This window comes from Triticum aestivum, chromosome 5D (assembly GCF_018294505.1).
Source record: "Triticum aestivum cultivar Chinese Spring chromosome 5D, IWGSC CS RefSeq v2.1, whole genome shotgun sequence".
NCBI lineage: Eukaryota > Viridiplantae > Streptophyta > Magnoliopsida > Poales > Poaceae > Triticum > Triticum aestivum.
In genome coordinates, this window is record NC_057808.1 from 179053924 (window position 1) to 179067255 (window position 13332).

At 42.5% G+C, this 13332-nt stretch overlaps 1 long non-coding RNA gene across 5 annotated transcripts; it reads right to left on the reverse strand.

Annotated features, from left to right (window-relative positions):
- Positions 1 to 3214: 3214 nt before the first annotated feature.
- Positions 3215 to 10950, reverse strand: LOC123120006 (uncharacterized). Of its 5 annotated transcripts, none has more exons than XR_006459244.1 (7): positions 10008 to 10950; positions 6571 to 9514; positions 6301 to 6391; positions 4567 to 6112; positions 4119 to 4417; positions 3593 to 3650; positions 3215 to 3484 (listed from the first exon to the last, which is right to left on the reverse strand). It is a non-coding gene; the product is annotated as an uncharacterized lncRNA (long non-coding RNA). The 5 variants fall into 5 exon arrangements; XR_006459246.1 differs by having other exon boundaries at positions 6571 to 8846; positions 9246 to 10950; XR_006459245.1 differs by having other exon boundaries at positions 4567 to 5927; positions 6023 to 6112; positions 6571 to 10950.
- Between the last annotated feature and the right edge of the window lie 2382 nt (positions 10951 to 13332).

Consider the following 13332-nt stretch of genomic DNA (forward strand, 5'->3'; position numbering starts at 1 on the left):
AAAACCGCCTGCCTGTGTCTGTTCCTTCAAAGGCAACAAGCCTCTCAGATGCCATGCCGTGCTTCTCACATGGAGACATCACATCCAGCTCAAGCCCCTTGTAATCTGGATCTTCAATGCTGAAAGGGACCTGCAGAAGCTCACACAAAGACAATGGGCAAATCAAAACCTACCAAAATCAACCAAATCAAGAAATCCCAAATCTGTAACCCTAACCCTAAACTCACTGTACTGACCTCGTTGAGACCGTTTGTGGAGGAAGAATGCATGTATGGGAGGCTAGACTGGTCGTCGCTGCTTTCGTCCTCCAAAACCATGGCGTCGGCGGGGCGGTGCGGCGGCCGGCAGTCGGGACGCAGGCGGCGGCGACGGAGAAACGAGTGAGGAGAGGAGAAGGGGAGGGGAATGGTGCGGCGGGGGCGAGCTGGTGCGACCGGACCGGGTTCGAGGCCAGCAGCGCACCGGCTCGTCCTAGTCAGCGCGCGGGCACGCGCCGATTGGCCAGCGTGGCACCTGACGGGTGGGCCTGAGCTGTCGGATCGAGCGTCAATACGTATAAATACGCGTTTTAGCCTTATTTGAAAAACCCTGAAGCAATCGTGGTACTGACATGCAAAAATTAGCAATCGTGGTACCAATCTGCATGTGATGCCCGAATTGTGGTACTTCTGTGCAATTAACTCGAGGCCATGGGATGAGCAACATGCAAACACCACGTGCGCCTCCGTCGCCATGTGAGCTTTGCTGCCGAGATGATTCAGATGAACACTGAAGGCTCCTCTCCATCCTTCTCTCCTCGCCTGCGCCATGCCCAGACGCGTCGTCGTGCCCTTGCTCCCGAGCCTGGACCATGGCTGCAGCTGTCAAGCCCCACGCCGTAGCCTGCACCTTGCCGTGGACCCCGGCCTCAATCCGACGAGCCTCCTCCTTCCTCCCTGCTCCTGTGTCCACCATGGACGCTGGTCCTTTTTCTATTGCCACGCCCGAGCTCGCCTTGAGTCTTCCTGCCAGAGGCCTCCACTGCGACCGGCCTCTGCCATGAGTCCCCTGCCACCTTTGTCAGCTGCTTCCCTCCACCTTGCTGCTGCTCCGACCATCACCATGACCTCGGCTGCCCGCGTGCTGTGCCTTCTAGCAAAACCTTCAAGTCCACCGAAGCCCCCTTGCTGCTCCACGGCCACGGGCCCTCGACCTTGTGCCAAGTACCAGCGAGTCACCGACCCGAGGCCAGGACTTTCGCCAAGTCCTATTCGTCGGGAATCTCAGGATATGCCACGGCAGCGGTGTTGGAGACGTGACTAGCCAGTGGCAGCAACTGCAGCATCCGTCAAAGCTTCCGGCAGCTCGGCAAGGAAGAACCGCTAAGCGTGGCCTCGAGGGCGGCAACCTTATCCCGGAGCACGGAGGTCTCCGACTCCCGGTCAGAGATCAACTCGGACTTGGCGGCACGGGACACCACGGTCGCCTCGATCTCGGAAACCTGGATGGCGAGGTGGCGGGGGAACGGGGGCTGAGGAGTACTTGCCGGAGTGAGGAGCGGGCGTGGGCCGGAGGGGAGCATGAAGGAGGCGACGGCTGCCTCGGCCTGCATCGCCTGGAGCGCACGCGGAGGCAGCAATCAGAGGATGATTGGGCGACATGTTGGCACTTGGGAGAGGGACACGGTTTGGGCCGGGAGTCTTTTGTTGGCTGCCGAGGCTTCCGTCAGTTCGAGGATAGACAAAAAATCCACACTTTTACGAACAGGACGCGGTCGAATTTGGCCCAGCCGGGCCAGACGCGTCACCCTTAAATCTATTGATGATCAGCGAATTAGTATCACATTGGATATTAAAAAATCTCAAGCGATGAAAGCGTAAACTTACGGGAAGAAGCGTATTGTGACGGTGAACCCGACAAAGTCAATCCGTGCTTTATTATTAGGGAGATATATATAGGATTTAGCTTCGATCCCCACGTACCGCACAATTTTTTTGGTCTTTGCCAGACTAGATGGGCCACGCAGGTTGTCGCTACGAATTCCGGGCGGAAATAATACAGCCTGCCTCGAACGACGAAAAACCGGTTCGTTTTTTTGCTTACGCTTTAGTACCACCTCGTGTATATGTTTTAAATTCAAACTGAAAGCGTAAATTCACAGAAAAAAGCGTATTGTGACGGTGAACCCACGGAGTCAATCCGTGCTTTATTATATATATATATATATATATATATATATATATATATATATATATATATATATATATATATATATTAGGGATAGACTAGTACAAATGTCCGTGCGTTGCAACGGCTACTAAAGAAAAATGCCTAGAAACCTGAAAAACAATTGACCACTTAAACAACTTCGCAAGTAGCAAAACAATAATACAGCCTGCCTCGAACGACGAAAAAGGTTCGTTTTTTCCTTACGCTTTAGTACCACCTCGTGTATATGTTTTAAATTCAAACTGAAAGCGTAAACTCACAGGAAAAAAGCGCATTGTCACGGTGAACCCACGGAGTCAATCCGTGCTTTATTTTATATATATATATATATATATATATATATATATATATATATATATTAGCACAAATGCCCGTGCGTTGCAACGGGTACTAAAGAAAAATGCCTAGAAACCTGAAAAACAATTGACCACTTAAACAACTTCGCAAGTAGCAAAACAATATTTAACATAATCACAAGTACCGAGGACCATATTCTTGAAACAAAGAGCGAAAATCTGGTGATGCTTAAAGAAAGAAAGAAATTCCCTTAATTGCGTGAGGTTAGAAGCAAAATGATGTACCTCGTGTTCTTGTTTCAGCTGACACCAGAACAGAGAGTAGAAAATAAGAAGTTTAGTAATCAAAAGAGATGTAAAATGTCCAGCAAAAATATAAAATAGTGAGACCAAGAGTAATTGGGTACCAGTCACACCTTAAGTTAAAGGTTTGCTAATGTGAATATTTCTATCTCTACACAACGATGATACTCGCATATACTTGTCACAAGGAGTTATAACACCTAAAGATTAAAAAAATTGTCTTCTGGCTCCGTCTCGGTGATATGCAAAGATACAGGTGATAGACTTTTTCTAGGGGCTTAATGCTGGTGTAAAGATTGACATTTCTGTTTGACGTGCTTCCTGGTCCAGGTCGCAGCGGGAGAAGGTCGGGCACACACACACTTTCTTGTTTTTGCTGAGAATGTACATGCGCTTTTACATGAAAATAAGCTCAATGAACATCTATTGATTCAGCTCGTAAAATATATGCTTCCACTGGTGAAAAGTCTGAAAATGGATTACATCACACGCTAGACGTAAAGAATGATACAGAACACACATATCAACAACGCCGACAGGAAAGTAGGTCTAGGCATGTGCGCAGAGCTGCTCGAGCTGCTCCTCGAGTGCAGATCCACTCTCTAGTGAAGTCATAGATGTTTCTACATAGGCCTTTACTGAATTAATGAAGCCTGTTCGGAATTCCTCTGCAAATACTACAGCTCCAATCTTTCAGTATCGAGTCAAGTAGTTAGCATTATAGCAGTGATAAATTATAAAGTTCACAGCAAGCTGGAACCTAAGTCGCTTCTAAAACCACATACCAAGTAGGATATCCGGTCCCTTCTGGCCATTTCATAGGTTGTTTAATTTGTGGGCGCTCTGAATAAAATAGAAACAGGAATTTCAGTCAAACATGCATTATAGACAAAATGCAGTTGCTCCTTTTGAGCAGGTGCTGCATGAATGCTTAATGGCCTAAAATTGCTCAAATCACAGCCATGCGCCAGATGGGCAGGCATGTGTAGGGCTTTGCTTTGGATTTTGCTCTCTGGTCCTCTAAGTATAAATCGACAAGGTAGTACTGAGGCTGAGAGTCACAAAATAATTCACTTCAAAACGATTTATATGTTCAACCATTGGCCCAGTTGCCATGAATTTTCTAGATAGTAATATTGTTCCGCCAAAGCTCCAATCCATCACTTTCTCCTCTCTTTTTCCCAAATGGAAACGCAAGCATCCGTGCTCAACTTAACAATTCATCAAGAAAATTAAAATAAAAATGGTACATACCATTTGACATCGCTTCTGAATAATTGGAAGACCTTGTCAAAGGACCAGAAAACTTACATGTGAAGCATCATCAACAAGGCGATGATGGTTCATGAAGACTAATTCTGGTGTTCTTCAGCATATACTTCTCTGAATTCAAACTTTATGGCGTCATAATACTCTTTGCTTTTTTCCTTACGGTGACAAGGGTTAGATCTCTTAAGAGGGTGAGACCAATTGGTAAACACAGGGAATGACACTCCCCCACCGCACAAATACTATTGCATCATTTAGCAATCAGTATACACAGGAAGCCCAGTATGACTTTTGCATCCTTCCAGAAAACTAAAATACAGTACTATTTAGACCGCACAAATCTGCAATGACAAAACAACAACTTTTAGCATAGGAACACTCTCCTTAGGAAACGGTGGATACATGGTACGGACTGCAACAATTCTCAAGCAGTAAGAATAGACGAGAAAAAGAATGAAGAGAGCTTTTCAGAAGAAGAAAAAGGACTAACATTTGTTTTCATGAACTCTGCATTCCAAATATCTTCTAGGACATATGCCCGTGTGTTGCAACGGGGTGACAAAATTCAGCCTTTAAATGAAAATAGTATTAGTATAAAATACTGAAATTGTTCAACCATGCCCATTTATTTATTTTCTTCGTTTCATAGCATTTTATTTATGCCAACCGGGAGGCCTTTGCTTATTTTTTGTTTCACAGACCATAGTCGCTTTTATTTTTCGTGTAGCATACAACAATCGTGCTCAATTGAGATTATTCGTTTCGTAGCCCACAATCCCTTTATTTATGTCAACCGGAATTTTTCATTTCAGAGCCCACAATTTCCTTTATTTATACTAACCAGGGTTTTTTGATTCGCAGCCCACGATCCCTTTTATTTAGGCCTCCTGAGATTTTTCATTTGGCAGCCAACAATCCCCAACTCCTTTTATTTATTACGCCAACCAGGTGATACTTTTTCCTAAACACAGCTCACCCTCCGTTAGTTTATTCTCAAGCTGCTTGTTAATTCTCATACTTATAGGCATATATAAATTGATAGAATTATTTTTTTTAAACTTGATAGAATTAGCTGTAAGAAGCTAGGTGGGACTGTTTAATCTGTTAACAAACTTGTTTTATAAGCATGAGTAGATTCTGCCCAACTTGGCCCAAAAACATCAGGGTCGCAGCGAGGCCCAATAACAGCACGAATCAAACTTGATTGTTCTTTGGTTGGGTTCCAGATCTAGGAAGCGTCATGTGTAGTGGTATGATTGCAAGGACATAACAATTGTAATGGATTGTGAAATGAAAAATGGGCAGAACAATGTGATTATTTATCAACCATGTTTCTACTTTCTTTATAGTAGCAAGAGGTACTGCTGAATATAAAGAAAGAAATGCCTCCATCATATATAGATATGTCTCAGTTTTGATGTAAATAATTTACGTGCTAGTCTGCTAGTATATATATCTGCATGAGGGAGATGGCACAAAGTACAGCTGCAGAAATTCCACAAATAGCTGGCTTGGCAAAAACTTGATAAACTATTGCTGCCAAATTAATTCCAACTAATACCTTTCATCACTTTTCTACACCATACTACAGGTCACATCCATGTGATACAGAAAGCCTTATCCAACATGACAAAGAGGTCGCACTCACACCAATTTGAACTAAAATCAACAGTGCAAAAGAATACCAAATGAGTAATTCTTTGTTAGAGAAGCACAGGTGGTCCTCTTAGTTCAGATAAAACTAAATTCAGGATAATAGCAGTTAGGTAGTTTTTCGAACCCAAGAAGCTCAGTGACTTGTGTGACAATTCACGGCTTCATCATGTCCATCTGCACCTTTTACATGTTCACCTAAACACAATAAAAGAAACAAATGTTTACCTTGGACTTGCATCAGATACCCTCTCTACACTATTCGCCTCCCATTGAACATGAACCAAAAAAACCTGGTGGTCGAGCTTGTGGACGAACTTCCATATCTTGAGCATCTCAGCATGCTTGTTTGAGAATTGGGTATCCTGATCAGCCAACATCCCCTGCAAAAACCACGGCAAATCAGACTACCTCTCAAAGATCTGAAGAACAGGAAAAAATAATAGATACTCGGAAATTAAATGGCACATGTGGTTAGCGATCTAGAAATCAAAGATCAAATTATATATGGAGCCTTTGGCCAAACATTAGATGATACTTTGAATATGAGCATAGAATATGGCAATCCCACCTGAGAGGGTTGTGGTGTTCATATTCGTTCACTCTCACTGGAGCTATTCTTGCTTTGTCCTTCCTCATCTCTGTTGCGCCCCAATCCAAATCTGCAAAGCATCCAAATCCATGGCAGAGAAGGGGATATTAGAGGTTGGCACAAAAAATAAAATCCCCGAACAAATTGCTACCCATTCTTTCTGTTCCCCCTTCTATTCAACCTTAGAATCCTTTAATTCGAGATCTTAAATTTGTCCTTGTAGCCAATAGAAAAAAGCAGAGTACGCACCTCGTCCTCGTCTGACGGGACGACGTAGTTGGGGACGGAGGTGTCGGGGAGGCAGTACTTGAGCTCCAAATCGGAGCCGTCCTCCTCGAGGCGGAGGAGGCCGGGGGTGAGGAGGCGAAGAACAGGGCACCGGCCGCGCGTGGCGGTGTGAACACGCCATCGAATCCTATCCAAATCGGAGACGTCCGCGTTGAGGCCGAGGAGGCTGGGGGTGAGGAGTTGGGGCGGGTGAGGAGGGGAAGAAAAGGGCAACGGCCGCGCTGCTGGAGAGTAGCGGGAGAGGTAGACCGGCCGCGCGTGGCGGCTTGATTCATGGCGGCGCTGCCGTGCCGTCCCCGGGAAGAGGACCCGTGCTGTTGTGCGTACTCATAGAGGACAGGCCGCCGTGCTATATTTTTTCCCTGAAGGCCAAGCCGAGTCCCAAGCCAACACACGAAACGTTTTCCCTCTGTTCACCACTTAAAACTATAGCGCGGGTTAATTATAAAAAAAAACAGGGACTTCTTTGCAAAAACGCCGCGACGGTGAACCCGCCATGCTCAACCCGTGCTTTATTATTATTATATTATATATACATATATATGATTCATTGTGGCACAAATGCCAATTAGAGAATAAGTTTGCTGATGACCAAAATGATGGTTCAATTAACAATATAATTCTTTGTGGTGCTAGTTCGAAACATGCAACGTCAATCCTAGTCAACTAACCGGGTGAACAACTTTATCTTTAACCTAGTAAATATGCCCGTGCGTTGCAACGGGAAAAAAAACATACAACCTAAAAATCATCATATCAGATGGGCTGCATTGCAACATATAGGAAATAATTAAATATGTACTTAACACCTACTCCCTCCGTTCGGAATTACTTGTCTCGAAAATGGATGTATCTAGAACTAAAATACGTCTAGATACATTCATTTCTGCGATAAGTAATTCCAAACAGAGGGAGTATAAAACAATCTATTTATACCTCTCAAATAGCACGATTCTACATTTCTACATTAGATATGAACAAAACATTACCCCACTTGTTGTGACTAAACATTATATAGCATGCAAGGACATACACTATGTGATGCCACTTGATTGAAACAAAATGAGAACCAACTATACGCATCTATCCCATGGCACCTACAACACTCCATATACACGACTCTTCAGCAATATTCCTAGCCGTAACGTTTGGTTTCTATGCGTAGGTAGCTCAGTTCCATAGCTTATGTAAGAGTAAAAGAAGGGAAAGCTTCACCAAAGAGGTACATGATGTGAAGAAACTCTGGTTCAAGAGAGCAAAATGAGGACAAAGACATTAAAGTAATATATTTCTATCCGACGACAGAGAGTAATAAAATATAATCATAATAATTTGGCTATGCAAACGAACCAACGTCATGAAGAAATTTTACCCCATGAACTATTACAAACAAAAAGCTAGTATTAAGACCAAGTATAAATTATAAGCAAATAAATGACATGAAAACGAAAATCTGCATGCAGGTCTGTTGTGCGTGGCCCACTTTGTCCTTGGAAGAGGAGCTGTTGGTGGACACCGCCTGTGCCGGATTGCCGTCGAGCTCGGCCCACCGGCATGGAAATACGCCTTAACTTGGCCGCCGTGCTAATTCCTCTCATAAAATTGAACATTTGGAAATAAGATGATAGAAGGATTTATGTGATACTGTATGTTCAGCAAAACTTTATTAAATTTGGGCATAACTATTCTCCCAAATAAACTTGTCACGAATCCAGCTTTTGGCATACATAGAGATAATAATTGAAAAATAAGAATTAAAATTATGAAAAACAGATCAATAACAATGGAACATAAGAAAAGATATGGCCGTTACAATATTTCTTAAGGAAGAAAAAATAGCATATCAGTATAAGAAGTTAATCTTATGGTAAATGCAACAATGACTAAGTGAAATCAGACAGTATAAAGAGGGTGAGGCAATTCAGACGGTATTACCATTGCACTCAGTTAACCAATGTAGTGGGATCACCAATTCACACTCCCGCACTGGGGTTGTGCATAAAAGAAGTTCTGCATTAGGCATGCAGTAGTACTGGACCCAGCTTTTGTTTACTCCACTGGGTAAATTAAGCAAGTGCAGGAGATCTTTAAGAAATTTAAGGCATGTGGACCTTGCTCCATCCAGTTCCTTCACAATAGAGGATATAGATTGTGCACAAACAGAGTTTTGAAACCAAGGCCCCATTTTAAGCCCTCACCAGTCAAGTATACGTCACACAGTAGGCCACCAAAATCATCTAGCATGTGAAGCAATGTAGATTTATTTATTTATCAGTTATGACACTATCACAAGAAAAGCACCATCCATGAAGGTGAACCCACAAATCCGTTATGCATTTTTTCAGAGCTACTGTGGTCGGATGAAATTGCTTCTTTATGAAGTCTAACTTTCAAAGAAGCAACATACATTATAATGGTCTGAACTTCAGTCTATGATATAATCCAACTGATAAATGTGCAATCTAAATTGATGTTAGCCTGTGAGATCAACTCAGCCAATGAAATGACATTGAGAGAGCCCACATACAGTGGTGCTTTGAAGGCTGCTACAGTAGGGAAAGTGTGGTGGCTAAGTTGGTACTAATGGTGGATTCATGTAGAAGCACCTAAAAACAATTAATATTGCAAATTCGTACCTCTACTTGAGCATGGGCGCACGCCACTCCAGCGAAGTCGGCGAGATTGAAAACCTCAGATGCATCAATTTTCAAGCAAGGAAACTTGCGATTTAGTCAGGATTTTTGTCGAGGGAATCGGGTACCTTTTATGTCAAAGGAGGGCAGTTCGGGTGTAATTCGCGTCAGGCACGCCGTGCCTACGTGCTTGAGCAGTTCTCCTGCGCTGACAAAGCAGGGATCTGATCCGAATCTTGGTAATCTCAATCCCTTCAGGAAAAAGCCGACCACTGCATCAAAACAACCATGTAAAGATTTAGATTTTTCAACAACATTAGGTGAAAATCTACCACGAATTCTACAGGTAAAAATCTGTTAATCTGTAGATCGAACACAAAGGCCTTTATATTGTTCTCCCTTAATTTCTTAATGGCTTCCTCAACGGATCCTGGAATAGGATAATCAAGTAGTGTGATCATCAGAGCTTAACATCTCAAAAATGATGAATGCATAATTAAGAAAGTTTAAGCGAGAGGCAATTCAAACTTGCATCATTTTGGTTAAACCTTCTTAGTTTGATGTAATTGGTCTTTGAGCCATCCTCTGAACAAAGAATCTCGCACATCATTGACCTCATTGGGTTTCAAGTATATATTTCTGTCCTGGCATCTACTTTGTATTAAACTAAGATGAATGGGTAAAAACAACTCTTGCAGTCTCAAGTAAAAGAATGGAATCATTTCTTCTGAAGGAACTACAAAAGAATGGTGAGCAGGAGCTTACTTCAAAACAACATCTATGGTGTCGTCTCCACTGAGAATAGTCATTTACTTAGCTTCCTCGAGGATCCCTTGCAAGAATCAGTGCAAAGATTGTTGGGCACTAAAAAATTAATTACGCAACATTCAAGTAGAGACCGAAAAGATATCAAGGCACTTATCAGAAGACATGCAACCTTTAACCATGATAAAGGAACACCCTTTCATTAACACTGCATTTGATAATGAAAATTATTGGTAATAGCCCGTGCATTGCAACTGGAGAAAATAAATAAATCATAGTCCGTTCCAGAATATAAGGTGTATTGATTTCCGTGGAAGTCAACCATTTAAATGTTTGACCAAGATTATAGAATAAAATAATAACATCTGCTATACCTAATAGATAAAACATGAAACTACTTTTCATGATGGATCAAATTATATAAATTTCATATTGTGAATATGTATATATTTTTCTAAAAGCTTGGTCAAACATGCACTCGTTTGACTTTTGAAAAAACAAATACACCTTATATAAAGGAATGGAGGGAGTATAACATAATGGGTAGTCAGCTAGGTATAAAAGATTTTCATTAACATAACAAATCATATAACATCTAGCATCATCATCATGAAGATAGTTCATCAAAAGTTCACACTGAAAAACTTCCATTTAAGCGAAGAATTCATCATCATAATCAGCGGCAGAAGTGTTGCGGGCACACAACATCAGGCTTGTCAATATTTACATGTCGTTTTTGTTGTAAATTTTTTATTGAAGATTTGATATAATAAAACTTGATGGAAGAACTCAAGTTAGTTCATCCAAATTTATTTCAATATGCTATGCACTCACAACAAATCTAGCTTTATAAATTTTGCATGTACCATCAATGTTTGGGCCAAGGTATTAGAGATAATATATTAATGCAAATCATCTGAGGCTTGGAATTTAAGGATATGGAGTTACTCTGAGTGGGCCTATGGGTGACTCATGACGAATGTCAATGATGTGAGCAGATGTGCTAACAGTCTGCCATGTTGCTCTGGAGTCTCATGGACGCCGGTGGCCACCCAATCTAATTGAAACTCCATACACCTTCCACTCCTCTGCATCAACCATCATGTGATAATTTCATCTACTGGACAGAGAATAAAAGCATGAGCCTGGGTATTTCCATTGTCAGTCTGCTCCACACCACCACATTGGTCAGCTCTTGTACTCTATATGGACTACTACCATATTTCTGAAACTTAAGATTGCACAGATTAGGCCCTTCACGGCTCCCACTTAAACAGAACATCTTTACATCACGAAGCATCATTCTTGAACAGTAAGAAGTTCCAGTTGGATCAAACTAACAACATATAAATACAAATCACATAGTTACTACCTATCATAAATCCAGACCAGATTGTCAAGCAATAGTACAGTAGCAAAAGTACACGCTGAGAATTACAACAGCAAGGGAGCGTGCTACTTCCAGGTTATTTATGATCTGTTCATACAAAATCTAGTACTCATGTTGTAGGATGGCGTTCAAATACTAATTTCCTTTTTCTGAAAAAACAATAACATCTTCTCTGATCTAGAGAGAAGAGATAACAAATAGTCAGTTCACTTTGCAAGAATTTAGAACACACAAATCATCTTTTATCTACTGTATAGGGAAGTACTAAGCAGCGGCAAAACAATCAGTGTCACGAAGATGTTCTGGCTAGCAAGCCATACTTTCCATCAGCACACAGGCACACGCACGCGAGCCGGTACGCACGCAGCAGCAGGCTAAGCACACACCAACACGCACTCATAGCACGCGATCACCTCGGGCGTCCGGCTGCGTAGGTCATGGAGGAGGAGGTGAAGGTGGAGGCGGCCGGCGCTGATCCGCCGGCCCGCAGGCTGCCGGCATGTACTCCGTTCGTCGGAGTTTCCATGGGTCGCGGCAGCGACTTACAGAGAGAGAAACATCGCCCGAGAGTGGATTCTGCCGATCTCGTCCGAATTTGGCGACTGCGGAGCGAGGACGGGCGCCGTGGAGTGGAGGGATATAGAGCCGCGGCAGCGGCGGAGGAAACCCTCGCGTTCTCGTGCGGGGCAGAAATTCCAACGACGGTTGAGTCCGGGCTGCTTATGAAAACGTCAAGCCCAGCCCAAGAACGAAACGTTTTTCTCTGTTGACCACTTAAAACGAGGACGGACGGACGAACTATTAGTACCACCTCGTTTATATTACAATTTTGTCCATACAAATCGTAAAAGCGTATTATAATATGAGAAGAAAGCGCATTGTGACGGTGAACCCGACAAAGTCAATCCGTGCTATATATATATATATATATATATATATATATATATATATATATATATATATAGGTAAAATAACTGGGGCACCTAGGACATCAGCCGTTCGATCAACTCATCATCCTATCAATGCATGTCGGGTTTACAATTGCCCGTACCCGTTAAAACCATCATCCAGGCACGATTCTCACCCTCCAAGTATATTGCATGCGCATGAATTAGGACCTTCCATAATATTTCTCATTACTCTGTTTCTATATAATTCGATTGTTTCCAAAAATACATATGCACTCGAATTTGAATGTTTACCAAAAATAAGGACCCATGCACTTGCCATAATTTGGCCGAGGAATAAAAGTTGGACGAAATCAAATGCCAAAAAAAGGGGCCCATGCACTTGCCATAATTTGGCCGAGGAATTAAAGCTGGACGAAATCATATCACTAGCTCGCATTTTACATACCTATACGTGACTATATGTGATTCACTCTCCCTCATTCATCATGAGCATACCCATGTGATTTCTCCACTCCTTCTTTCATCTTCTCCAAGAGCATACCCAGGTCATCATCGATCCATCGCGCTTCTTCGACATGAGCATAGCCAGGTGATTTGATCCTTCCATCGTTTATCTTGGCCGTGGTAGCTGTTGTCACCATCGTGGTTGCCGATTGTTTTCTTTTGCAACTGTAGGTATATCCATGCCAAGGTTACAAAAGTGTGCTACTAGAAGAAAAAATTACCAGGGTTGGTCGTGGCAAGATGGCTTCCTGTGCAGACCACAATGATCACGATTTCATGTAGCCATCAATATATGTCTCATTTCTTCTCATGCCTATGATGGCCAGACTACTTCAATATATCACGATATTGTCTCTTGTTTTTACCATTGTGTTCAAGGCTTCCTTCCGTTCATCAATTGGATACTTTATTTATGCATGCCGTTTGATCCTTAGTTGATTTTTTGTGGTTCTTTTCGGATAGATCGACACGAAGAATGTTCTGCAGCACATTGAGCCACCACACATATTTAAAAGATGTT